This window comes from Perca fluviatilis, chromosome 12 (genome assembly GCF_010015445.1).
Source record: "Perca fluviatilis chromosome 12, GENO_Pfluv_1.0, whole genome shotgun sequence".
Taxonomy (NCBI): Eukaryota; Metazoa; Chordata; class Actinopteri; order Perciformes; family Percidae; genus Perca; species Perca fluviatilis.
This window is the reverse complement of record NC_053123.1, coordinates 11,445,354-11,470,490: the sequence shown is the minus strand read 5'-3', so window position 1 is coordinate 11,470,490 and position 25,137 is coordinate 11,445,354. Positions and strand designations below refer to the sequence as shown.

At 40.2% G+C, this 25,137-nt stretch overlaps 1 protein-coding gene across 1 annotated transcript in view; it reads left to right on the top strand.

Annotated features, from left to right (window-relative positions):
- The first annotated feature begins 2,551 nt into the window (after positions 1–2,551).
- The window catches only part of thsd7ba (thrombospondin, type I, domain containing 7Ba), a 187,330-nt gene continuing 164,744 nt past the window's right edge, over positions 2,552–25,137 (top strand). The window contains exon 1 of the mRNA XM_039819012.1: positions 2,552–2,806. The gene's annotated coding sequence lies outside the window, so the exon portion shown is untranslated. The remainder of the gene's footprint in view (positions 2,807–25,137) is intronic.

Below are 25,137 nucleotides of genomic sequence, written 5' to 3'. Positions count from 1 at the left end.
CCTTACGTTATGGCTCCGTAGCAGACGTTTTTGTAAAAATAGGCTAACGATTGTGTCACAGCCAAGTGACTTACTGTCGCACAGTAGAGGAATTATAGTACAGGAGAAGCTCGCAGGCAGTTTCGACTTACGTTAGCTGTTTAGGTTTAATTCTAATAGCCTTCACTGGTCTCCGTCCAGAGCAACGGGGTCTATTGGTCCATTTTATATATGTCAATGGATGGTACACTCAAAATTTCGTAAAAATCGGATGAGACCTTCATGAGATATAAACCTTTTGTACTTGTAGCGCCCCTAGTGGCCATTTTTGTGAAACTGGTTGGGGAGCCTTAGAGGGTCATGCCAAACAAGATCCTAAAGATTCGCGATGATACCATTTATTTTGGCCGAGATATGGCAATGTTTGTGTCTTCGTAGCTAGCTACACAAATTTGGTTGTGCATAATTCACGAAATTTTCATCCGACAACAATTCTTTTGATAACTTTTTGTCAGGTCGGTCTGGAGAAGCTACGTACCAAGTTACATGCAGGTTTACGATAAATCAAGATTTTTCACGCATAAAAGTCTAGGCGGAAATGGGCGTGGCCTATACCACGTGATTCAGCTGGATCCAGTGAACGCGTAGATGTATGGTTTTTGAATTTTGGGTGTACGGTGTGGGAGTTATAAGGCCAAACGCGTTTCTTCTGCTATAGCGCCACCTAGTGGCTGAATGTTTTTGTCCGAGGTCCTTGCAGTGATCTGGACCAGTCCTGAAAACGGCACCCCCCCACCATGTACGGTTTAGGCTGTAGAATGTGTTTTATCGGCGGAAGAATAATAAGAAACCTTAGGAAAGCAATAGGGTTCCACAGCCCTGCTGTGCGAACGGCGTAGCTTTGCTACCGCCGATTCTTCCAGCCTCGGGCTTGGACCCCTAATAAACTGTTTATTGTGGACAAATGCCTCTGCCAAGAAACATACACAGACATAATATGTTTAAAATTATTCATAAATAGGCCTATGTATAAAAAAAAAACCGTTATCTGTGTCTTTTCCCGTTTGTTGTCCTGCAGATAACACAAAAAAACACCTGGCGATGTGCTGTTTGGATGCTCGCATAAGAAAACAGCAGAGAATCTTCTGTTATTGTGGCCTCCATGTTTTCACACACCTGATGCTCTCGGCTACGGCCAACTGTTGGCGGCAGTCATGCAAAAAGTTGTTATGCCAAACGCCAATATAACAGAAGAAGAAGAACACACATCCCGACCATGTGATCGCTGCCAGTCGGAAAAACAACGTAACCAGGGGGGGCGGTGCCTGTTATTCCGAGGTGGCATGAACGCAGCACCTGCTTACCGATAGTTCCGCATCTGAATCACTCAATTCTCATTGGCTACCCGCCAAAGTGGCATGTAGATTGACAGTGTTACCTGCCAATTGCAAAATTCACCCGCATTTGGCGGGTGGGCGGGTGTTAATTTCATGCCCTGAGTGTAGTACAACACACCTACCTCAAGGCGGTGCGCGATCACGGAAGGCTTTTATCATGTGCATGCGCCGACAGTTTTTTTGTCATTACTTAGAATTCCTCGTGGGCGTGGCAGAAACTACGCACTATAGCTTTAAATCATTTTTCCAATAACAATTGCTTTGTGAGAAGGCGATAAGAGATACTGTATAATCACACTCATTTTATTCAATGGCACTACTTGAACTTTAATTGCACTGATATCCAGCATTCCATTATTTTTTTTACCTCCCACACATTTTAAATACTAAGACATGAAATGGAAAAAGAAGTTATTTGCTGGATGTAACTAATTAACCTTAATAGGTTAATTGCTTAAATCAAAATCATCTTTACTTTGTCAAGATGTGTAATCTGGCTCAAACCTAATAAACACTCAAACTAGCAAGATGTGAAACTCTTACAATGAGTATATTCATTTTAAAAGTGATTGTTTAGTGCAATCATGGTCCTTTATAGACTAAGAATGGTTCTGTCTATAATAGCTGAAAATGACATACTTTAAAAGGGTACGTCTATATATTATATAGACGATAAAAAGCCAACCATTGTTTTTCCGTTTTTGAAAAGGATATTTCCACAATTGAAAGCCGAAACAATTTTGAATTGCAAGATAAAAACTCTTCCTGCAACAATTGTGAAAAATGACAATGCACATACAGGAAAGGACCTTGGAGAATAAAGAGAAGTGAAAGTGCTGGGGGAGAGGATAAGAAGAGGAGAGAGAAGACAAAAGGGGTGGCAAAGACAATCTTTGTAGGCTGTACGGTAAAAGAATATCTGTGTGTGTGTGTGTGTGTGTGTGTATGTGTATGTGTATGTGTGTGTGTGTGTGTGTGTGTGTGTGTGCGTGTGTGCGCGCCTGTGCACACATCTGCGTATGCATGTGCAGTGGGACAGAAAGAGGGGGTGTGTTCTCTTGGAGACAGCGGGAATGGCTTATTAGGAAATCATCCCTCTTAGCCAATGGTTTTTAAGAGAGAGGCAGATGTCATTTGACTGAGAAGTACCACCTCCCACAGCCAGCACATCTCCTTCAGTGTAATGCAGCGCTGTGTGAGAGCACCACTGTCACTGCTCTCTCCTCTCTGTGTTTCTCTCTTGTTGTCCACAGACACTTTCTCGCCTTCTCTCTGATCTTTCTCTCTCTCTTTATCTGCGCTCGTGGTCCCTCTCCTCGCCCCTCCTCTCTCTCTTTGCGTTCTTCCCCTCTTTCTCTTTCTCTCTGACTCTGTCCCATAGGCAGAGATAGGATCTGTTACATACAGCAGCAGCCACACCAAGAGCCCAGGTAAGACCTTTTTTTTTTGTGATTTATTAACTGATGGGTTATAAATACTAAAATAGAAAACCTTTTGCTCACTCTCCTTTGTGCTCAAATTGATTTCTCTACATTTCTAGTTTCTCCTTGCTCTGTTTTGTCGTGAAGAATTTGTAGTGGAGATCTGATTGTGTTAAGGGACAGTGGGAGCTAAGTTGTTAATATCTTTCGTGAAGCACTCAAATATGTTTTCATAAGAACTTTCATCGCTGGTAAGCTGTGACAATGACAACTTCAGGAATCCGGCTTCAATTAAAGAGTGTCACTGAGAGGTGTGTAGGACTGTTAGGATAAAATCCCATAGACATTATACAGAAACAGATATAGGGAAAGATGCAGAGGGAAAGCGATGCATACAGTAGCAGAACAAGGCAGACAGGCAAATGGGCTTTCGCTGATCAAAGCTGGTGGTAGGAAGTGAGTTAAGAGTTGCGGGAGAATGAGCTCAGGTGTTCGTTCACAGATCAGCAGGTGACGAGTGAACTTTATTGATCTGGAGCTGGCATCCTCCCAGAACTAAGCTCAGGCTAGATCCAGAGAAGCTGATGTGAGAGACTGTCTCTTTGGTACAATTATTGAGCTTTCTCAGTTGGGACTTCATTTACAGCAAAGAAATCCTGCTGGAGAGTCTGTCTGCTTGGTGCAAGAATAAAGGATAAAGGACGGTTGCTCTCATCCACAGACCTTCTGTGTGTCTGAATGTGTGGATGTATGTTTGAATAGATTTTCTGCTCCTGACTAATTGACATAAATTGTAAATCTGTGTACATGGAACATTAACTCTTAATGTGCTGGAGAAAGAGGATAATTAGGTTCAGTCCATTTCTGCGTGATACAGAAAAAAGGTTAGGTCATAGTGTAGGTTATATAGTAATTGCTATTCATTGATATTTATAGCATTTGGAAAAGAGTTTCTTTTGAAATGAATATGTGAATTTGCATAAATGACTGAAGTGCAATTTCTTCTTGTCCCTGTCATTTAGAAGATGTATAAATGTGTTTAAGATTGCCCATGAGCAATGTTCAGCCTTTGAAGTTTAAATTAACAATAGCACAATGCAATGTTGCATCTGAAATTCAACAGTGAAGCACATTAGTGTCACTTAAATCATGTCTTGTGGAGAGCTTGGTCGCTGTTTGCACTGCCTTGGAATTACTTGCAGGAGCTTTGCAAGAAGGCTTTTACTATAATGATTGATGTAGACATTAGTTGAAAGGTGGTCTTTGCTGATAAGTAATCTCTGAAGTTCATCTTTAGCTAATATTTTCTCACGGACTGATGCCCTATCGCCTGGTTCTGTGGTATAAGAATATTCATCAGACTGATGAATTTAAATGAAATCTGAAAATAGCTCAGAGCAAAGTTGCGTTAGGTCTCATAAGTAATACAGCGGTGTGCTTATATTTCATTCATGACACAGTTTGCAGCTCGCGCTTGGACTGTGGAGAGAAATGAGAGAAATAGCTTTGTAATGTGAAAAGACATTGGTTGTTGAGGTAAGAGAACATCCAGACATGATGCAGTGGGAACATTAGTAGTAGAAATTGAAGCATCAGCTGCACTTTAATTGTAAGGACCCGCACTGAAACTTGTTCATTTGAACCATACTGTCCACAACCACAGAGCCACAGTGTAGCAGTTTTGTAGCATTGGTGCCATTTGGTGGGCACTGTTACCCACACAGTACTGAGAAGGAATCCTTAGTATGGGCTTTCTAGAAGGCACACAACTTTAGCAAAATTAATCACACATTCTTCAATTTCAGTTACGCAGTCACCAGCCAAGAGACGTAATACTGTTGTGGGGTAGTGCAGTATATATTGGGCATCTGGTTTAACATATATAACAATGTGTTGATGTTATCTAGAGATGCCTCAGCTCCTTGCCTGACACAGCTTCTGTCATTAACCCAGCACTCAGCCAGAGACCCAGAAAAATATCCACATTTTCAGGAAATTAGAGTCAGAGAAATGGGGGAAGCTGGTGCCTTTTTCAGTCCACTGAGGGTTCTCCACTGACAGCTACACTCCGTCTTTTTTTCTGGTTGGTTGTGAGCTGCCCCAGGTGTGACAGGCAGCCGGAGTAATGGGGGACATTTGACAGATGCATATTTCCAGCCTTGAATGCTTCATATAAAGAAGATAGACGGCATGGATTCAGGCTGAGCGGGGGACAAACTGTTGGGCTGTGAATCACCCCAATGAGTGTGCCGCCTCTCTGCTCGATTGATCTGTCACGTGACTCTCACAACCCGTCCAAGTTACTAATTGCATCCCACCATGATTATTGATTGATATACAAGGGTGGTATATTGGACTCCTGGAGGCAGGCATTATGTCGCACCCGCTGAGGCTGGTGTTCAAGTTACAGGCGCTGTGACTACAAGTCTGAGCGATCACTGATTTGGTTTCAGAAAACAAACATTTTGAATGCAAAGCATGACTTCTACATGGAGTGTGTGTGTGTGTGTGTGTGTGTGTGTGTGTGTGTGTGTGTGTTTTAATTTGATTCCTACAGCATCATAGGGGATTTGTACTAATGTTGGAGACTTTATGTGATAATTAATCTTTCATAAGCCTATCAGGGCACATAACCAGGAGTCAAGGCCAAGAGATTACATTACAGTTTGTACAGTAGAGCAGAGTGTTTCTTGGCAAATAGACTTCATCCCACAGCCAATCTGTTCAGAGAAAAGACAAACAGGGATGGGGAGAGGGGGGTTTGCTATTTGCTATATATTTGTCCCTTGTGGGCTCCTATATAATTTGAAATTGCTGTACTCTTTCAATTTTCAGTTGCTGCTAGTTATGAAGCACCCATGCCCATTGGCTCATTGTTGAAATGGACATTTAAATAATTTGCTCTTGTTGTCACTCTTCATTTTAATTAATGTTGTTGATGCAGTGTATCACATTTAGTACAATATACAATAACATCATAGCCTGGTTGACACCAGACCCTTCTCAGTTGTAACTGAGAGTGGGTCAGGGAAAGGTTAATTGACAGTTCATTTCCAAAGGGGCGTCACCAACGGACACCGCTCAAATGCCTCTGGGCGCATTGGATAGTCCAACCAATCAGACCAACGATCCGGGTGACGCTGCGATTCGGTAGCCGTTATGTTGAATGTAAACAAAAAGCTGCTTGCCGTCGCTGTACTATCGTCGTATCGTAAAGCCTGCCTCAACGGTTGTGATTGGTGTAAAGCCCGCCTCAGAGGTTTTGATTGGTGCCTCGATTTTGGGGACATTGGAAATGGGTTTGAATGGGCTCTTCGCCAGACTGACTTGCAGAGGAAATCTCAAATTTGCCGGATGTTCGTCAGGGTTTACCCAGGCTAATAACATCATAGTATTTATCCTAATTAATATTAACATACTCAAATTAAAATCAGTCAAATCAATCAACCAATTAATTAATCAATCAATCAATATGCAAACAAGACTAATAGTCTTGATTTTAAGCTAAATGCTAATGCCAGTATTCTAACACGTTCACAATGACAATGCTAACATGCTGATTTTAAACAGGTATAAAGTATTGGACAAATTAGAACTTTGACCTGATGATGGTGTAAGAGGAAAAGTTTGTGGAAGTCATTAAAGCCCTTTTTTGACCGCAGGGACTTTTAAAAAAAACAGGGTCTAAATTTAGTTCCAAGGACATTATTTCTCCCACAAAAAAGTCTTTGATGGGGGGGGTAGTACTTTCTGAAAGTACAGGACTTTTCAGGGTGGGGTTTGCAGGGATGGCCTTCGCTGATTGGTCAAGAACACACAGCACTGCTGCTTCAACTCTGGTACCACTTAGGACGAGGGAAGAACATTTCTCTTGGTTTGATAACATTAAAAGTAAAGTTAGGCTTTGTTCTTGGCTTCCCAACTCATTTAAAAAAAGACAGCGCTGCGGTGCTTTAAATTAGGGAAATAAAACATTATTTTCTGTTTGTTTCACAGTGGTTATGCTCTAAAGCACAATAAATAACCATCAAACCAGACAGATGATTTACTGTGGAGACAGACACTTCATTTGAATGCATTTCATTCATTACATCTAACGTGCATCAGTAAATACTATGCAGCAGTAAATGTCGCTGCAGACTTATTTGCCTAATTTTCACAGGATTTTAGACCACGGTGGAAGTTTAGATAGTAGTGGGCTAAAGGAACCTTATAGTTACTTTAAAAGTTGTCCCTGGGATCAAAAGTCCCAGGAATTTTGGGTCGAAACCTGGTTTAAGATGCATCGTCTGGTAACTATGAATCTCTGGACAAGACTTTGGACTGAAATTAACTGGACATTTTTCACTGGACAAAAAGTCAGAGGATAACCAAAATTGGATTGATAATCTGAGGGCCATTAATGTCTGTACAAAACTTTGTGGCAAATTTATGCAGTGGATGTTGAGATATTTCAGCCTGGACAAAAGTGGTGGACCGACCGACTGACGGTCAGACGCCACTAGCATAGCTCAAACAAATAAACCAACATTAATTATTTTGACTTTCACTTTGCTGATAATTGCCACATGAGAAAGATGTGTGGTGAGATGAAATTCACATTTTCTATTTATGTATGTATGTAGATTATTGGTCTGACGATAACATTAGTTACAAACTAGACACTGCTGCATAAACAAAGAAATACCTCAAATAAATTCAGCCAAACAAAACCCTACAAAATGTTGATTATGAATAATCAAATTCTAATAATCAAATTGTGACTATTCAAGTCCCACATTCCACTTAGAGAGACTGGTGTTCAGCACCTTTTTACTGTTGATTTTACATTGTAACTTTAAAAATAGGTAGTCCGAGCCACACACCCTACAGTACTGTTACGACAACCAAAAGCACTTTCAGTGATAACAACTTACCTAAGTGCAATTCGTGGTATTTTAATTAAATAGAGCTAATCAAAGTGATATTTTTGACTAAAATAAATGGCACATTTGAATATTCCTTTGCACTTCTATAATGACTGACGCTGTTTCTTTGTCTTAAGAGCAACCATGATTTGTAGCCATTTCAAAAGGCAAAATTATTCCAGTTCCACTAAGTTATGGACAATTAGTTATTTATACAGTACAATAAGTCATGGACCACGAGCAGGTGTTCTGTGTTGCAAATTAAACCTTACAGCTGTTTTCCTTTCTTTGTGTGAGAGCTTTGCTTTTTACAAAAAGATTAACAGGACAGATGGTTTGGTTAGTGCATACATATTTAGCACAAAGGACTCTCTGATTTATCGTATATCTCTGTCCTGATATGATGAAATGAAAGGGCAGAGCAAGTAGGAAGCTATTTGTCAATGACATAATTCTGAAAATAGGATTAGATGCATCTGTAGAGCACTTAAAAGAACTGTTTGCAGTTAATATGCATGCAACTCCAACTGCAAATATTTAATAACATACAGAGCTCACTCACAGACTTTGGACACATACATTGTTAAATCTAATTTCTCGTTAGAGAAATTGTTCATTGGCTATATTGTTCAACAGTGTAACATAGGCCTAATATTGGTTATTAGATTATGAATGCACACCTTCAATTCGATCAGTTAATCTATCGATCAATCCGTATTCCAGCTTTGTTAATAAATCACTTACATAAATACTTAGGCTGGCAAAAGTTGAGCTATAACATGTTACAATATTAATAAGAATAGTTTTCCAGTATTGATACATACTGCTCTTTGAATTGACATTTGTATGCGAAACCACATAAACCAGTCAAATCAATGGTCAAAACCATAACTCTCTAAAATGTATTTTGTTACTTACTTGGATTTGGCTTTACTTACGATTGATGTGTTTGACGGATAAACAGCTCTATATTTAGAAAATATTATATATTGCTTTGTGCAGAGGAGTGTCGATGTTCATCTGTCGTGACAACCTCTTCATCTCCATCATGAACAAAGTACTGAGGTTCAAATGCAGTTTTAAACCAACGGGAGCACTCTAGACCACCTGCAGAACCTTGCTGGACGGTGTTTTTTTTTGCCCCCTTTTTAGTTGCGGGCTTTACTTCAATTGCTTGTTGCAGTCATATCATTAAACTACCGGTTGCCACATTTATTTTGAGGCTGTGTGGTTAATTCATGGGCAAACTCACACACAATCACCCCTTCCTTTACAGCTGTACTCCTGCAATCATCCAGAATACATTATAGTGCCAAGTCTGAGCATGGCCTCTATAGCAATATTCTACCTAAAAAGTGTTTCCAATATCAATTACTCGCTCCCGGCAGACTTAAGAGGTGGCCTAAAAAGGTTTGGTAAGGGTTGTGTGTAACCCTTGTTAGATTGTGGAGAACTAAGGCTGTGGTTAGCTTGAATTCTTGCTGATTGCTTTAGAGAGCGTCTTCTGCTCTTCTGTAGAAATGACCGTTATAAGCTTGTGATTTCAGTTCAAAGCTTTGAACCAAATTTTCTGAATAGTCCATAGAAAAAATAACTGGACCCAAACGGTGAAAGAAGGGATGGGCAGGTTTCAACTCCACAGAGAGAATATCGTCACGTCACATGGGGATCTTCTAGTGTAAACAGACTGTATGCATTGAATATGATTAATGACCTCTGATTTTAATATGCACCACATTCATCCTGAGGAACATGCATTGGGATTTTCTGAATGTTTGAGAATAGAATAAAGAAAGCAGATGAATTCATGCTGTTCTTTTATGAGCGACAACTCTTTTATTTGCCATATCCATTGGCCCATGTGCTATTTTACCATATAGATTTTAATGAGTGAGGAGCTGAACAAAATGCTGTGATGGTGTACACATTAGCATGTTTGTATGGACTGGGATTTCTTATTTTCCTTATATGGAAACACTGAGTGTGTGTGCGTATGTAGGTTTTTATGTGTATGTGTGTGCTCATCAAGTGATTAACAATGATAGGAGCATCCAGGGATTCCTTGATCTCATTACCTGTGCTGACACAGGGCAGTAAAGCGTCACATCAACATCAGCTCAGGGCAAAGTCACTCAAGGTGGACCTTTAGTGATGCTCAATATAGTGAAGTATATCTTTTATATGGGTTCTGTGTGTTTCCTTCATTTGAATTTGTTGGTAAGTCAAATTAAAAGCAGTACATATTTCACTTATCAAACCTCTTTAAATTATGTATATTGTTCTGTCACTCACTGCCGACTGCTCTGGTTTTTCAAAAAGGTAATGCAGCTGAATTATGGAGCTTGGTTATGGCAAACAATTGTCACCTTTTTTTTCACTGTGGTTTAAAAATATCAGAATCCACTTAAATAAAGAAATCCTCCTCAGAGGACACCTTTTAGCAAGTGTTACCCATGACATAGTTAGTGGCAATGATTTTAAGCTCCCATCCCTCTTCACATCAATTTGATAGAGGGCAAAATCTGGAAGCTATTATTTGGGCAGAAGAATCCTTACGCTCAGCTCGGCTATTGCTACTTCACATTGCTACTCAGAACACAAACACTTTTTTTCCCAAGTCTATTGGATTTGCTGACCCTCAACACCTAACAGTTTTCAATTACATTAGCCACCATCCCCCACCCCACTTGGAATACAAATGTAAGAGTGTGAGCATGCCTTATCTCAAGGTTCTTTGTTGAGTAACTGGCTTATTTGTCTGTAGCTCTTTCCAACTAACCACATAGGTTATTATTTGGGTGTTATGTGGTTGTCAGGCAGCTGAAGAAAGCTGTCACAAAACCTGGTCAGCCTCCTGTCGGCCCACTGGCCTTTAGCTTGGAACTCCGTCACCCCTATTAACTATGGATCACTGGCTATATTCACTAAACCTTCCATTCACATAATAGAATTAGTGCAGCAATACGCTTTGTCCTCAATGGTCAAATGCGTCTTCCCCCCGTCTCAATTGACATTATCTTTTTTTTTTTTTTTTATTCTCCCGCTGTCTTTGAGGTGTCACCAGTAATTACATCTAATGAAAGAGGAAAAGAGTTGCTCACCTGAGAGAACACATGACCTCTGGTGAAAACATGCTGTTCCTGCTATCGCTCTAATGGAAATGTGCAGCTGCAGTCAGTTGGAGTTGATGTGATGCCACTTTGATATTCACGGGTTAGCACAGGTTTTTGAATCAAACACCCCTTTGTGTCCAATGGATTCAGGAAGAGAATATACTCCTACATGAGAGGATGTCACAAGTAATGACTGGCAAGTGAAAGATGTACACCTTACCACTTAGTAATGCAGACTTGAGAGGTAAGAGCCCAGAGTGATCTCATTGCAGCTACTTAAGAGGAAAGTATTTTTCATTCACCGAGTCTCTCTTTAACGCCACTGTTGCGTCCTGATTTGCCATCATAAGTAGCTACCTCCAAGTGGAAATTACAAGTAAGACTGCAACATGTAATATGTGAATCTTGAAGGCTGCAATATTGCGCACCTGGTGGTACCAGGGCCTAAGATAATTCCCCTTGGAAGACTTGTCACTATCTCATTTAATGTCTCAACATTTATACACATCCTTACTGCTAGTGAGTCAAAACAACATCTAACATGAAATGGCAAGGCATGGAAGGGCTAAGATTGGGTTTATATTTAACATTTGTTATGATTACATTACTTATGATCCAAAGCTAGCGAGTTGACAACTTTGCTAACACAGCCAAACATTAAGCCAGTGCAACAACACAAGACATAGCAAGCAAGCTAATTTTACTAGTCCAACAGCAAGATGGCCAGCTCGCCGTCTGTCTTGTAGCCTTTTATTACGCGCTCTTGCCAACGACTAAAAGCCCATCCGAGATTTACTCTTGTTTACCCTTGTTCTGCTCACTCTCAGCCACCCAAGCCCACTCATCGCAGTAAATAGTACTTTTTTTGCTGATTAATACATATCTGAGGGCGAAGCATATACAAAATAGAGTACATATTTGGTGCAGTATTGTGTATTTATAGCACAGGACGATATATTGTATTGATTCAAACAGTGCTTCATGGTAAAAAAGGAACATGCCACCCAACGTTGTGGCTCATTTAATTTAAGTGTTTATGGATTTTTAATTAGTTCTTTGGACAACAATGGCATATGTTATATCAGGATTCGGCTGTAATAGTGAGTGTTGCTGCAGTCTATTAATTATATATTATGTATAATATGCTGATGATCCTGGTCTTTCTTGATATGAGGTATTTTATATTTTGCCTGGTTTATACTGTAGCTATATACCAATCCTTCATGCAAGCAGAGCAGTGCATGGCTATATTGCCCCACTTTGTGCAGTCCATATCACTGTAGTTATTAATTTACACTTAATTACAAGCCACATTTCTGGCACTGTCATTATGTGTAAACAAACGAACACACCCACACACTCTCTTTTAACAACTCTCTCATTTTCTGACTTTGGAAAGAACATTTTATTTTATGATTTATATGAGCGTATTGGAAAATGAGACATCAACTTCAATTGTTTATATTTTTTTATATCTGTGTGTGTGTGTGTGTGTGTGTGTGTGTGTGTGTGTATGTGTGTGTGTGTGTTTGTGTGAATGAGTGTGATGGCATGGTAGCCCAGGGCACTGGTCTTTAGAAGTTGGTAATCTACTGATATTAGCCCTCTGTCTCCCTCTCTCTCTCTCTCTCTCTCTCTCTCTCTCTCTCTCTCCCTGCTGTATTTCCTCTCTTGCTCTGTAGCTTTCTCTGTCTCTTGTCCTTCTGCATGTGGTATACAGAACGACAGACAAGCATTAATTGTAAGAACATGTGAAACTTACACTCAGGCAAATACTATAGGAGAGGGTTTGTGGACCAGTGATAGGTATTTTATAAGATATGTTAAGTCCCGTCCTCATATTCATAGTCAGTCATCATGACATTTACAAAACGTAGGCTACTGTTCTGTAAAGATGAAAATGTGAGTACATTCAATCAGGCCATAAAACTCTTTAATCAGCTGTCCACTGTGACAATTGGATGCAGAATTTATTTCATGAGTTAGATTTAGCAGCCAAACAAAAGATATTATGACAGTTTGAGCAAAGTCTTGGCTACCTGCCTAAATGGCAAGCAGAACTGATGGACGCAATCTAGTTACAATTTCAAGCTGTTCTCATCAAGTTTGAATGTTTTTTGTGCAAACAAAACATTCTGGCATTCTTAGAAATGGATGCTAAATCAGTGATCATCTTGTATATTGTGGTACTGCATGCAGTCAAGGGACAAGAGGCATATAAAGCTGCAGCAAACACAATAAAAGTATGCCACCTGTAATGCCAAGTCTTGTAAGGAATCCAGCCAACATCACATAAACTTCATTACTGTCTGTTAGAATAGCCTGATGTTTTTATTTACAGCTGTTTTATTGCTGTTTGGGTCTTTTTACGATTTGTGGATGAGCTGCTGTGAGGATCAGCTTTTATCGATCACATTTCACCCTTGTGTCCTGACACCTGGTGTGCAAGGATCAGTGTTGCAGGTCTTTTTTTTGTGATGGCCCTTTGCTCTCTACAGCAGTTGCATGTTTCAAAAGGCCTCCTGTTGATTTGCTTTGCTCTCCATACCAGAAGATCCCATGGTAGTTCATTATTTAATTACACTCCAACCTGCAGCAGTAGGCTGTGTGACATGTTTTTTTTTTTCTATTCTCATTTGCAGCACCACTAGATACAGTTTCTCTGCTCTTTTGCATCTAATTAGGACAGGCTGTGTGCCTCCAAACAATGGGATAATGACTGGCACTTGCTGGTTTCTTGTGCTGTTGCTGAGTGCCTCCTGGCAAAGAGCCAGAGCAGAACATTTGTTAGTTAAGGTGGTAGGGTGGTGTTTACTTGTGCGACAGACTACAGACTCTGTACTACATTTAACAATTATATATTAAATTTAGATAATATATAATTAATTAATTATATCTATCTATACCTATGTGGCTATCTGCCACATGGCGAGTACATTTTTGTACCAAAATAGTTCTGTTTTTCTGTCTTCATTTTGGCGAAGGTGCAGCTACTTTCTTCTGTTGCTCTGCTGTCTGCATGTCAGAGCTTCGCGGGGGACGGGCCGACACACACACAAACACTGGTGCACACACCAGACACCGGCCACCACGTCACTTCTGTTTACTCATAGCTATTGTTTACCTCAGGCTAATTAATTAGCTAGTAAGTGGCGATTTTTGGCAGCCAGCCTTCCAAAAGATAGAACAATGAAATTAAATGTTAACCGATCATTAACCATTGACCGACAAGCAGGAAAGCGTCTCAGTTCACCTGTTCGGGAGGCTCTGACACATTTTTCGCACTCCGTGTCCCCGGACAGCTGTAGGCTTGTAACGGTTAATGTTCTGTGCATTGTCGGACACATTCCACAGCCACTTTCCTGAAACCGCATACGATACTGACACAAGTCCGTGGCGTTTATGTCCGAGCCTGTCTCCATCGCCTCCACCTGCAGGTTGTAAACTGTGTGGTTAGGAATGAAAGGAAGAAATCAGGACAGAAATAACATGGCAGATATCACTCATATACATTTTTTGTTTTGACGATGTAGTGAAGGCGGCAGGCGTGTGTTGCTTAGGCGGCTGCCTTAGCTGGAAAGTGCTGCGGGAAACCCTGCTTGGAATGGGAATCACTCCTTACACAAATGTGGCAAAGTCAATTAGGGTGAGCAAAGTTATAGTTTTGCTACCCCACTTTTTGTCTTAAAATAAACTTATCATCATACAGTACCCACAAGCAGGGGATTACATTAAGCAGCCTGTATTAATGATAATTTTACCAATTTACTCGCCTTGGTCTCACAAGGCTAGTAAAATTTACTAGCAAGCTCCAGTTTTCTACTCGCAGATCAGTCTGGCATCTTGAGATAGAGAAAATTTGGAGCCGTTCGCCAAAGGACCGACCAATCAGCGTTGGTTTTGAGGCGGGTTTAGGTGTGACGCAACGAGAAGTGACTGTTAGTCTAAACAACATGGCAGCTTCCACGGATGAGATGAGCGTAGCTATCGCGCAAGTTTTATCCGAATTAGAAAGTATTCCTTCATTGAAAGAAGAGCAAAAAACGGCACTGGAGGCTTTTCTCTGAGGAAAAAATGTTTTTGCTCTTCTCCCTACTGGTTTCAGCAAGAGTTTGATCTGATTGGTGGATTTGGCCCGTCTATCACCAACATAGGTGGTTTATCCAATCAGCTAACCAGTATTTTCGCCCCTTCCCAAAAGTTCTCCAACGGAAAGTTCCCAGATGGATATGCCAAGCAAATGCCAATTTACAGCGACTGACAAAAATAAGTAATACAAAAATCACACATTTTTGGTATTTTTTGGCTAATAGTATACACTGTAACTTCAATTTAATTAGCTAGCCACTTATAACCAAATCACATCATCTCCATGTTAAATGGTCACAGCCATCCACAAGCCTGGCTGACATTTACAAATGAATACCACACAGTGGCAAAATTGTCCTTAATTGATCTCATGCCACATAATTAGCTACAGTAATTTTGGCTAATCAAAGGTAATTTTGACTTTTAAGAGCTATACTGTGCCATGCATTGACTTTCCACATCTGTGAAGGTTTGTGTTGTGAATGATGTGGGTTTAGTGGTGGATTGCTTTTTTAATATAGCAAAAAGTATGCAAGGTTTCTATTATGAAAAGAAAAGCAAAATCTGCAAACAATTCCATGGCCAACCTCGATAAATAATATGAGGATATAAGTATTAGACCCCTTTGGTCTTTTACTGAAAACATGGTGATCAGGCTCTGATTTCCTTTTTAAAACTGCTTTTGTTTTTTTAATGGAGCAAATCTTTTTGCAGGCTCATAAATCCTCTATGTTTTAATCAGATATTGAGATTACTCTGAAATGCATTGAAATATGAAACCTTGTGTATAAATTGAATGCATCCACATGCCGACGTTTCTGGATAATTAAAAAACAAATAATTCAGACTGCAGTAACTCAAAGCAGTTGAGTTTCACAAGTCATAATTCTGTCACAATAGTCTGTATGTACAGCAAAAGTCATACACGCAACATAAACTAACACTGCTAATGCTGCTTGTCAAGGGTTTTCTGGCGGGGTATTTATCCTCCAATTTCTGGTTATCACTGCTTACTTTCCTCTCTTACAAATTCTAGATACCTCTTTGAACAGAAAGAGATGAATGCAAAAATAGGATGTGAAATATTATGGTATATTTTTTTGTAAATGGATGGTTTAAAAGGAGTTCTACTTGAAAGTAATAAAACATTTATCGCAAGTATGAATGCTAGCTTGCAAATACCGTGTGTTTTTTTAAATTTTATTTTTATTTTTTTTTATTCATGGACATTTTGATTATCTGCCATAGCATCAACTTATGGACATCCAGACCACCAATAAAAAAAATAAAAGCATTCTGCATTCATAGCAAAGCTGTTAGACATCTTCAGCTCAAGGCTGGCACTGGTGAGGAACGCCCCCTCCAAGCTATGGTCACACAGCCCACATCCAAAACAAACACCTGCCTGCTGCTTTCATTAACAATAACAACATCTGCTGCTTAAACTGTGAAATTTTGAAAAGATAACGAACAGCCCATTGCGCAGTTTAAGCACAGCTCAGGAATATTTAAACATAATGAAAGATAAAGTGGCTATGACCTCATGTCCTTGACTAGCAAATTAGCAATGCTGTCATGTCTTAAAACATACTGTGCATCAATTCATACAAACAACTTTGTGAATACAGTATTAGAGTATTATGAGATTCCTGTTTGTGGGATGCATACGACGAGGGGTGAATCTATTAGGAAACCACAGACAAGGTTGTGTTTAAAGGTCCCATGGCATGAAAATGTCACTTTATGAGGTTTTTTAACATTAATCTGTGTTCCCCCAGTCTGCCTATGGTCCCCCAGTGGCTAAAAATGGCAATAGGTGTAAACTGAGCCCTGGGTATCCTGCTCTGCCTTTGAGAAAATGAAAGCTCAGATGGGCCGGTCGGGATTCTTGCTCCTTATGAAGTCATAAGGAGGTTACAAGTTCAGTTGCTGCAGTGTTTAACGGAATATCTGTTAGCCAATTGTGTTATTCAGTTGAACCAAGTGTCGTACAGTTTTACTGTTTGCAGTTTTGCATTTTGTCTTTTTCCACACATCATATCCTGTGGAAGTACAAAAGCCAGGCTCACTGTTGATCAAATAAGTTACATAACAGTTTGAAACTTTGCATTTTCTCACGCAGTGAATTATTTTTTTAGTTTGTTTCAAGTTGTTGTCCTAAAATTGCAGTCAGAGGTGGATGAAGCATAGCAAAAAAATCATTAGAATTCTTTGTGCTTCTGTCTTTTGAGGATGGGCTGATTTTATCACTGTCCTAGGCGAGCTGGGGAAAGCCACAGATGGTATGTGGATCTAGATTAGCATGTCTATTGATCGTGTTTCAGGTTGCTATGAATGGCAGATGGAGCATTAATCTGATGAACAAATCAGGGTCATTTATTTCTTATTATTGATATAATCTATTATTCCTACATAATGTCTGAATATGCCACTACTGTACTGAATGTAGTGTACTGTATATCATAAAAGAATAATTGCAAAATCATTAGGGTTGTTAGCCTTACTCACTGAGTGTTTATCACTATCCACACATTGACAGCTAACAAGCATGGTGTGATAAAGTATTTAAATAATGGAACTAGAAGGGCATCCGGAGAGTGCAGACCTCTGCCAAGGCATGCTCCATCTCACAATGTTAATGCAGTGGGAATTTTTCCAGACGGGAAGTAATTTTTCCAATTATTTCGACACCACATGAATGCCGCACAAATGCCCCATCTCGCAATGTTAATGAAAGTGAAAAAATACTTTGTCTATGCGTCTGTCTTCGGCTCCGCTCCCAAATTAATTTAACAGGTTCTTCATTGGCCCATGCTACTCCCTTCCACCAAGTTTCATGAATATTGAGCCAGTAGTTTTTTTCCAGTAATCCTGCTGACAGACAAACGAACAAACGAACAAACCGAGCCAAAAGTTGTTGCGATTACACTTCAACTATACCTTTTAAGCTGGTGGTGTGCACAGTGACCCAGAGCACTCCCTGCAGCAGCTTTATTAGCGTTCAAGCTAGTAGTGTTAAAATTTACAGTGTTAAAACTTACACATGGACAGAAATCTTGCGTCTAAGGGACCTTTGTGTTGGAATGTGCATCCAGCAAGTCTGGCTCCATTCCGCTGAAGATTACACGCTCAGCGGCTCGCAAGAAGACCAACAGACCAACCGTGAGGAGACGCAGGTGATGTGAGAGGAAGCAGAAGCGGGGTAAGAGAGCCCGTATCGGGGCGGGGCTACTATTAGTCCCGCACTAACCTGCCGTTCCCAGCATCTTCCTCACCAACGCCCACTCCATTGTTAACAAGCTGGACGACATGAGATTGCGGGCCACCAGCAAGTGCTTGGACAGCTGAATTGCGGTGTTTACTGAGACCTGGCTACATTAAAAAACATCCCCGACCTAGCCGTTGAGCAAGCAGGTCGCTCACTCCACCGTGCAGACCGCACAGCCAACTCCGGTAAGACAAGAGGAGGAGGTGTGTCAGTCTACATTCACCACAGCTGGTGACACGTCTGTTATTGAGAGACATTGTTGCCAAGATTTGGAATTTTTAACGCTCAAATACAGACCATTTACCTTCATACCCCAGGGAATTCTTAACTGTCTTTATCACTGCTGTTTATGTCCATCCACGAGCTAATGCTAAGCTAGCCATGGCAAAAGCTACATGTTGCTATCTGTAAGCAGCAAAACAAACACCCAGAGAGCATTTTCATTGTGGCAGGTGATTTCAATCACTCCTGTCTAAAGACTGTTCTGCCCAAATTTGACAAAAACGTGGCCATGAAAAGAAGAAGAAAAAAAACTCTGGACCAGGTCCACACAAATGTTCACGGGGCTTATAAACCTCTGATCACCTCATATTAGACAGTCGGACCACCTGTCCCTGTTCCTAACCCCAGCCTACAAGCCCCTCATCAGCAGAACAAACCACAAATCAAGACAGTGCAGATCTGGACTGAGGAGGCATCCTTAACCACCACAGTCCTGTCTTACATCAACTTCTGCACAGACATTGTAACCCCGAAAAAAACAAATATGGGTGTTCCCCAACTAAAAACCTTGGTTCAACAACAGAGTCTTGGAGCTGTTCAGATCCCGGGACACAGCGCTGAGATCAGGAGACAAGGAGGAGTACAGGAGTGCTCAGGCTAATCTCCAAAAAGGCATCAGCAAAGCGGTATTATAAGCAACGCATTGAGGACAACTTCAATGAAAATAACCCCCTGCGCCTTATGGCAAGGTGTAAGGAACATCACAGACTACAAGCAGAACAACACTCACTACGCCTCCAATGACCAGTCCCTCCAGGATTTCGCAATATCACGATCGCGCCAATTCACGCAAATTCAACCAATCCCTGTGAATTTGGTGCGCCTCGCAATTTTGACCAATCACCGCAACTTTTCCACAAATTTGACCAATAACTGGAGTTTCTCACGACTTCAACCAATCCCAGCAGTCCCACGTGCACTCTGAGAGCCAGTGATCAAGCGGGAGTGATAACGGGTCAAATTAATGTGCTTGTTTCTGACATGAAGAAAGAACATCTCACATTTACCAACAAAACGTACAGCGGAAGACCATGCAAAACATTTCAGACCCTCCTGCCAACCTGTATACATTTTAACAACAATGTACACTGTAAAAATGTTTTCACTCTGAAGTCTCACTGCCGTATTCACACACATTCTTCAACAAGTCTTTGACGGTAAGCCACTGTCCCCTCCTGTCTGAAAACTATAATCCCCATACCCAAAACCTCAGCCATCACCAGCATGAATTATTACCGGCCAGCCGCTCTCACCTCGGTGATTATGAAATACTTAACGTATTTTGGAACAACAGATCCACAGACGGTATTTGCATCGCACTGCATGCAGCTCTCACACACTTGGAAAACCACAACAGCTACCATACTTCTGGATGCTGTTCGTGGGTAACAGTTCTGCAACACCATCAACCCAATCCAACTGGTCAACAAACTGCAAACACTGGGCCTGGGAGCCCTTCCCTGTCATTGGATTAAGGACTTTCTCACTAACAGACCCCAGCACGCCAGGCTTGGCCACCACTGCTCCTCTACCATCACTCTCCAGGGTTCCCCAAGGCTGTGTTCTCAGCCCAACCCTGTACTCTCTGTTCACACATGACTGCACCCCCTACCACAATTCCAACACATACATTAAATTTGCAGATGACACAACAATAGTGGGACTCATAACTGACAATAATGAGACTGCCTACAGAGAGGAGGTCCGGACTCTAACAACCTGGTGCAAAGACAACAACCTCATCCTCAACATAAAAAACAACAAAAACAATTCATAGTTGACCCCACAATGGTCTGTGCATAAATGGAGTGGAGGTGGAGTATGTCTCAAGCTTCAAGTTCCTGGGAGTCTACATCATGGAGGACTTGACCTGGAGCTTGAACACCACCTGCATCATCAAGAGAGCCCAGCAGAGACTGTTCTTCCTGAGAATCCTGAGATGCAACAGGCCTCCCCAGAGACTGCTGATGAGTTTCTACCGCTGCACAATTGAAAGAATTTAAACATATTGCTTTACTGTGTGGTATTCTAGCTTTACTGCTGCGGACAAAAAAAGAGTATATCTTTATATCATTGTTAATATGTGTATTTCTTTTAGAGTATTTATAGTATGGGTAATGTGTATGAGTAAGGTGTGTGCATATATTGTATATTGTATTTTAATGCTGAAAACTGGATTGCTCCAACTAAGTTTTGTTGTGTAAATATATACAATGACAATAAAGATTTATCTATAAGAAAATCATTAGGGTGTGCTATTCTTTCTCTTTTGCCACCTACTTGAAAATGAGCAGTGTTGTTCACACATTGTAGTTTAGCACCCCCCACACACACACACACACACGTTTGCTTTTATTAAAAAAATAAATGTTGCATGTTTATATTTGGCTTTTGTACATCCATATTGTCTAATTATAATGAACCTTATTGGATAGAATTTTAGTGACTATCCAAATTCAAATCCAAAAGAAGTTCATCTGACAAGAAAATGAAAAATGTTAGGATATATCCAAGTTTCATTGTGTTACGCCAAACATTAATACTATTGTGTTATGAAATGTTATGCATTTTCACTCCCAACGAACTGCTCCACAGGTCTTTTGAAGGAGACACCAGCTCCCAGTGCACGTAGTGATGGTGGTATTGAGAAAGAAATGTACTATTGATTATTAGTAGCTGAGCCAAACTGAAAGAGAAAGGATTTTTAAAAACTTTGTAAGAATGCACCTTTGATGTGGACCTCAAGCTGCAATTATTGTAGCTCTCTAAAGATAAAATACCCACCTGCTGATCTGTACTGTATGTTGACATGGATTTAAAAGACAGGTTCAGTTCTACTGTGTATGTAATCTGGTTCTGCTAAGGTGTTATTAATCAAAGACATTGATGGAAAGTAGGGGCTTTATCTGGCAAAGTAGCAATACAGAGACTTTAAAAGACCCTCTATGAACTGCTTTAAATTGCTAGTAGGATATATTTCACAATATAAATCTAAAGTAATGGTTAGAAGATGCTATATACATGAAAAAGATTATATTCGTGCTTACTATAATGGTGTTGAAACAGCTTCCAAGCTATACTTGCTGTGTAACAAGCAAATTGTCTTGTTGGAATGATCGAGTGGCGCAATTTTTGTGATGCAATAAAAAAAGAAAGCCATCAAGATAGCGGAAGAGCAAGAGAAACATTGTCTTTTCAGTTTTAACCTGTTCTTCGTCTAGTAATTTTTCACCAACATTGTTTGCTCCTACGTCTGTGAAAGTCTTAAACCAGAAGCTCTCCTCCTAAACTGAACCCGAGAGGTGAGCGGCAACCAGCTGCTGACTGATTGGACCTGTCAGCCCTCAAAACATTTGATTGGATTTGGCCACGGTGAGGCCTCTGCTTTCACAAAGTGAGCCAGCCCAGGGTTCTCCACAGAGACAGAATGTTCAATAAAGTCCCACTTTCAGCCTCCCTTTTCTCCTTCCTCTCTTATGCGGGAAGCACAATCAGATAAGTGCCTCACCCAACAAAGGAGATAGGGCACTCACACCATGAGCCCATTTGTCATGCAGCATCTTCCCACCCAGGAGTTGATAGAGAGACAATTAGAGCTCTAGTGTGGGAGGTTAAATATTATTTTAATCGTTATCAATGTGTAATATAGTCCTGGGGGCTTTCTATCTAAGTTCCACATTTAATTATGACACCGAATAGAAGACCACTTGTGGCAATACATTCTCAGTGACGTTTCATCCTGCTGGCTAACACTTTATTAGTGTGCATTTGTTCAGTGGAAGTGTATCTGTATTATCAGCAAATTGATGAATACAAAAGGGATGGTTCGGATATTTTGAAGTGATGTTATGTGAGGTACTTACCCCAAGTCGGTGCACACTAGTTTGGAGAAGCAGAAGGCACTGCATACTGAGAAAGACTGAACAGATGTAGGAATACAGAGGTTCTACAATTGAGAAAATGTAGTGACAAAGGAAAAGACTGTCTGACTGCAAGATAAAGAGGCTAAAATATTGTAAATATAGTGTACACTTAAACTGATATTGATTTTTTTTAAGTGGGCCTTTTTTTTAGGTGTCTAAAGTGTTATTTGCTGCAGCCCTCCGTCCACAGCTGTACATAGCTTAGCTCGGTACTCCTTTCTGCTTCTCCAAACTGGGAGTGTGCCGACCGGCATAAAATCCAATCTATCCCTTTAACCTACTTTGGAACTGAGAGAAATATTTAATATTATATTGCCTATATCTTAACTAAAATATTAAAACTGCACATGAGAGATTATCTTTCTTGACTGCTCCTATCCATTACAAATGTGTTTCACTTTAAAATGGATCGAAAAATGAATTAATATTAATATAGGTGTTTTAGAAAAGTGTAAGAACTTGAGGCTGAAGTTGTACAGTACAAGTTACTCTTAATTTTCTTTCTCTTTAATGTAGACTTTGTTCACTCTCCCAAATGGTCTGTTCCTGAATTGCAGTCACAGGTCACACAAACTGCAGAATTATTTAACATGTCAGTGGGAACAGTCTCAATGATAAGACAGCATATGCCAACAACTGTGTCAGCAAAAGGGAACAAGGGTTGAGAGTTGAAGCTTAGAAATAGGAACAGATGGATACTTTACTATTGACTATGACTATTTGATGCCTGCTCTGTAAATGGAATGCTTATCATGTATAACATGCGCTATATAAACAGTATAGACATTATTAAAATACTTGAAGAACTCCTTGTTCCTCATGTCATAATTGTTTCCCCAAAAGACGTGCAATGTCTTAACTCACAAAAATGTAAACACTAAATCCGGGCTTTATAAAATGTATAGCACAGAGTTATTCTGAGAGGCTCCTGAATGTCATCTACTCTCCGTTTAATTGCATGTTTATACAGCTCCGTCATTTTCATAACATCACACCCAATTCGCAAAATGTTTTGATTATCTGAAGTTGATCTTGTTATTTTGTGAAAGAGCACACTGCATTGCCTTTAGTAACAGCCAGATTTCTCAACTGGTCTTTACTAATGTTAGTGTTGGATGCATTTTATCACTTACATCAACAAAGCATTGAGTATAATCTCCTATTTTAGAACCTTAAACAAAATGTATATATGGGGCCAGGAAATGGAAACGGAGTTGAAATAATGAAGCTTTGTACTGATTCAGACAGGATTGCCCTCTTCATGACTTAAAATCCTCCTTCAAAAAATGAAATATGATGGAGCACTTTGAAAGATGATACAGTGGAATAGCATTTTTTTGAAAAATCTTTAATCTTGGCATTTCAAATCCAATCAAAACCTTTCAAATGAGATGGGTGAGATGAGTGATTTGGAGTGTAATTGCAGGCCATGTGCTGTTGTTTTGTTGTAGTACTGGGCTGCACCACTAGGAGCTCTGTTCCATTTAATGAGAGATGACACTCACAACTGTTCTGATTAACAAGTTGGTATGCATATGATGTTGTTTTACGGCTCATGCATTAATAGAGAATCTCATGCCAAATGGCTGGCATTGTATTAGTACTGCACAACAAAGGCATACAGTGGAAATCCCCACTGAGTTGTTTTCTGTCAAATATCCAAGTTAGCTAGTAAACCTAAAGGCTCATGCTAATGACAAACCAGATTAAACAGCTTATATCAATTTACAGTGTAGTCAAGGGTGCCTTGCTGCTTTACACATGCTTCCAGCAAGGTTGAAACAGAAGTAAAAAACTTTAAGTGACACCCTTCACCATAGGATCTAAATCAGATTTACTGGTAGAAACTGGTAGATTTACTGTAAAAGAATCCTTGGTCTGGCATTTTAGCTCAATAGTATTTTTATCACGACTGACTTGTTTATGAGATTTTCTGTCAGTTGAGAGCCCCTCCTCTGCCAGAGCAACACATTCTTATGGGATTCACCAGTGCTCAATTCTTTTGTTGTCATACCTTAACGTAACAGCCACAGTTTTAAACACGTCACATTAAACACATTAATGTTGTGAAACGGTAGGAATATGTGCAAAGCATGCTATAGTCCCATTGGTTTTGTACAGGTAACAAGAGGCTAGAAACCTTGGGGCGATCTTTCAACTTGATGTCATTTTCACTAAACATTATAGCAACATAAAGTATCACAGAACCGTCACAAAGATAAGATAATTTTTTCATCCAACATGCACAATCATGCTTTTTGTCTCCATCCGATTAGATTACTGTAGCTCTATTTTCTTGCACCAGAGATTGACTGCCTGCAGCTTATCGAGAACACAGCTGCAACTCCCAAGATCAAGAAAATGTTAATACATCTGCCGTTTATTTGGCTCGCCTTCACTGGTTTGCTTTTGCCTGTAGAATCAATTTTAAAGTGTTACAGGCATAGGTCTGCCTGGCTCCTTTTGTCCTTAGAATTCTGTTTGTACCCTAAAGTTACTAGGCTAATGGACCCATGTATGTATCTCGTAAATGACCCCACTAATAATGCCTGAAATGATACCAAATGTCTACACTAGTCAGCCCAGTCTCACTGAAAAGTGTACAAATACCACGGGTTTCTACCTGTGAAATACGTGCAATGTGTACGCGAAATTGAAATTGTGCGTACAGCAGATACGCGGAGCGCTCCAATTACAGTAATGGAAACCACTGCATTTATAGTATGAAAGGACGTGGGCCCGCGTAAGGACGTCGGTT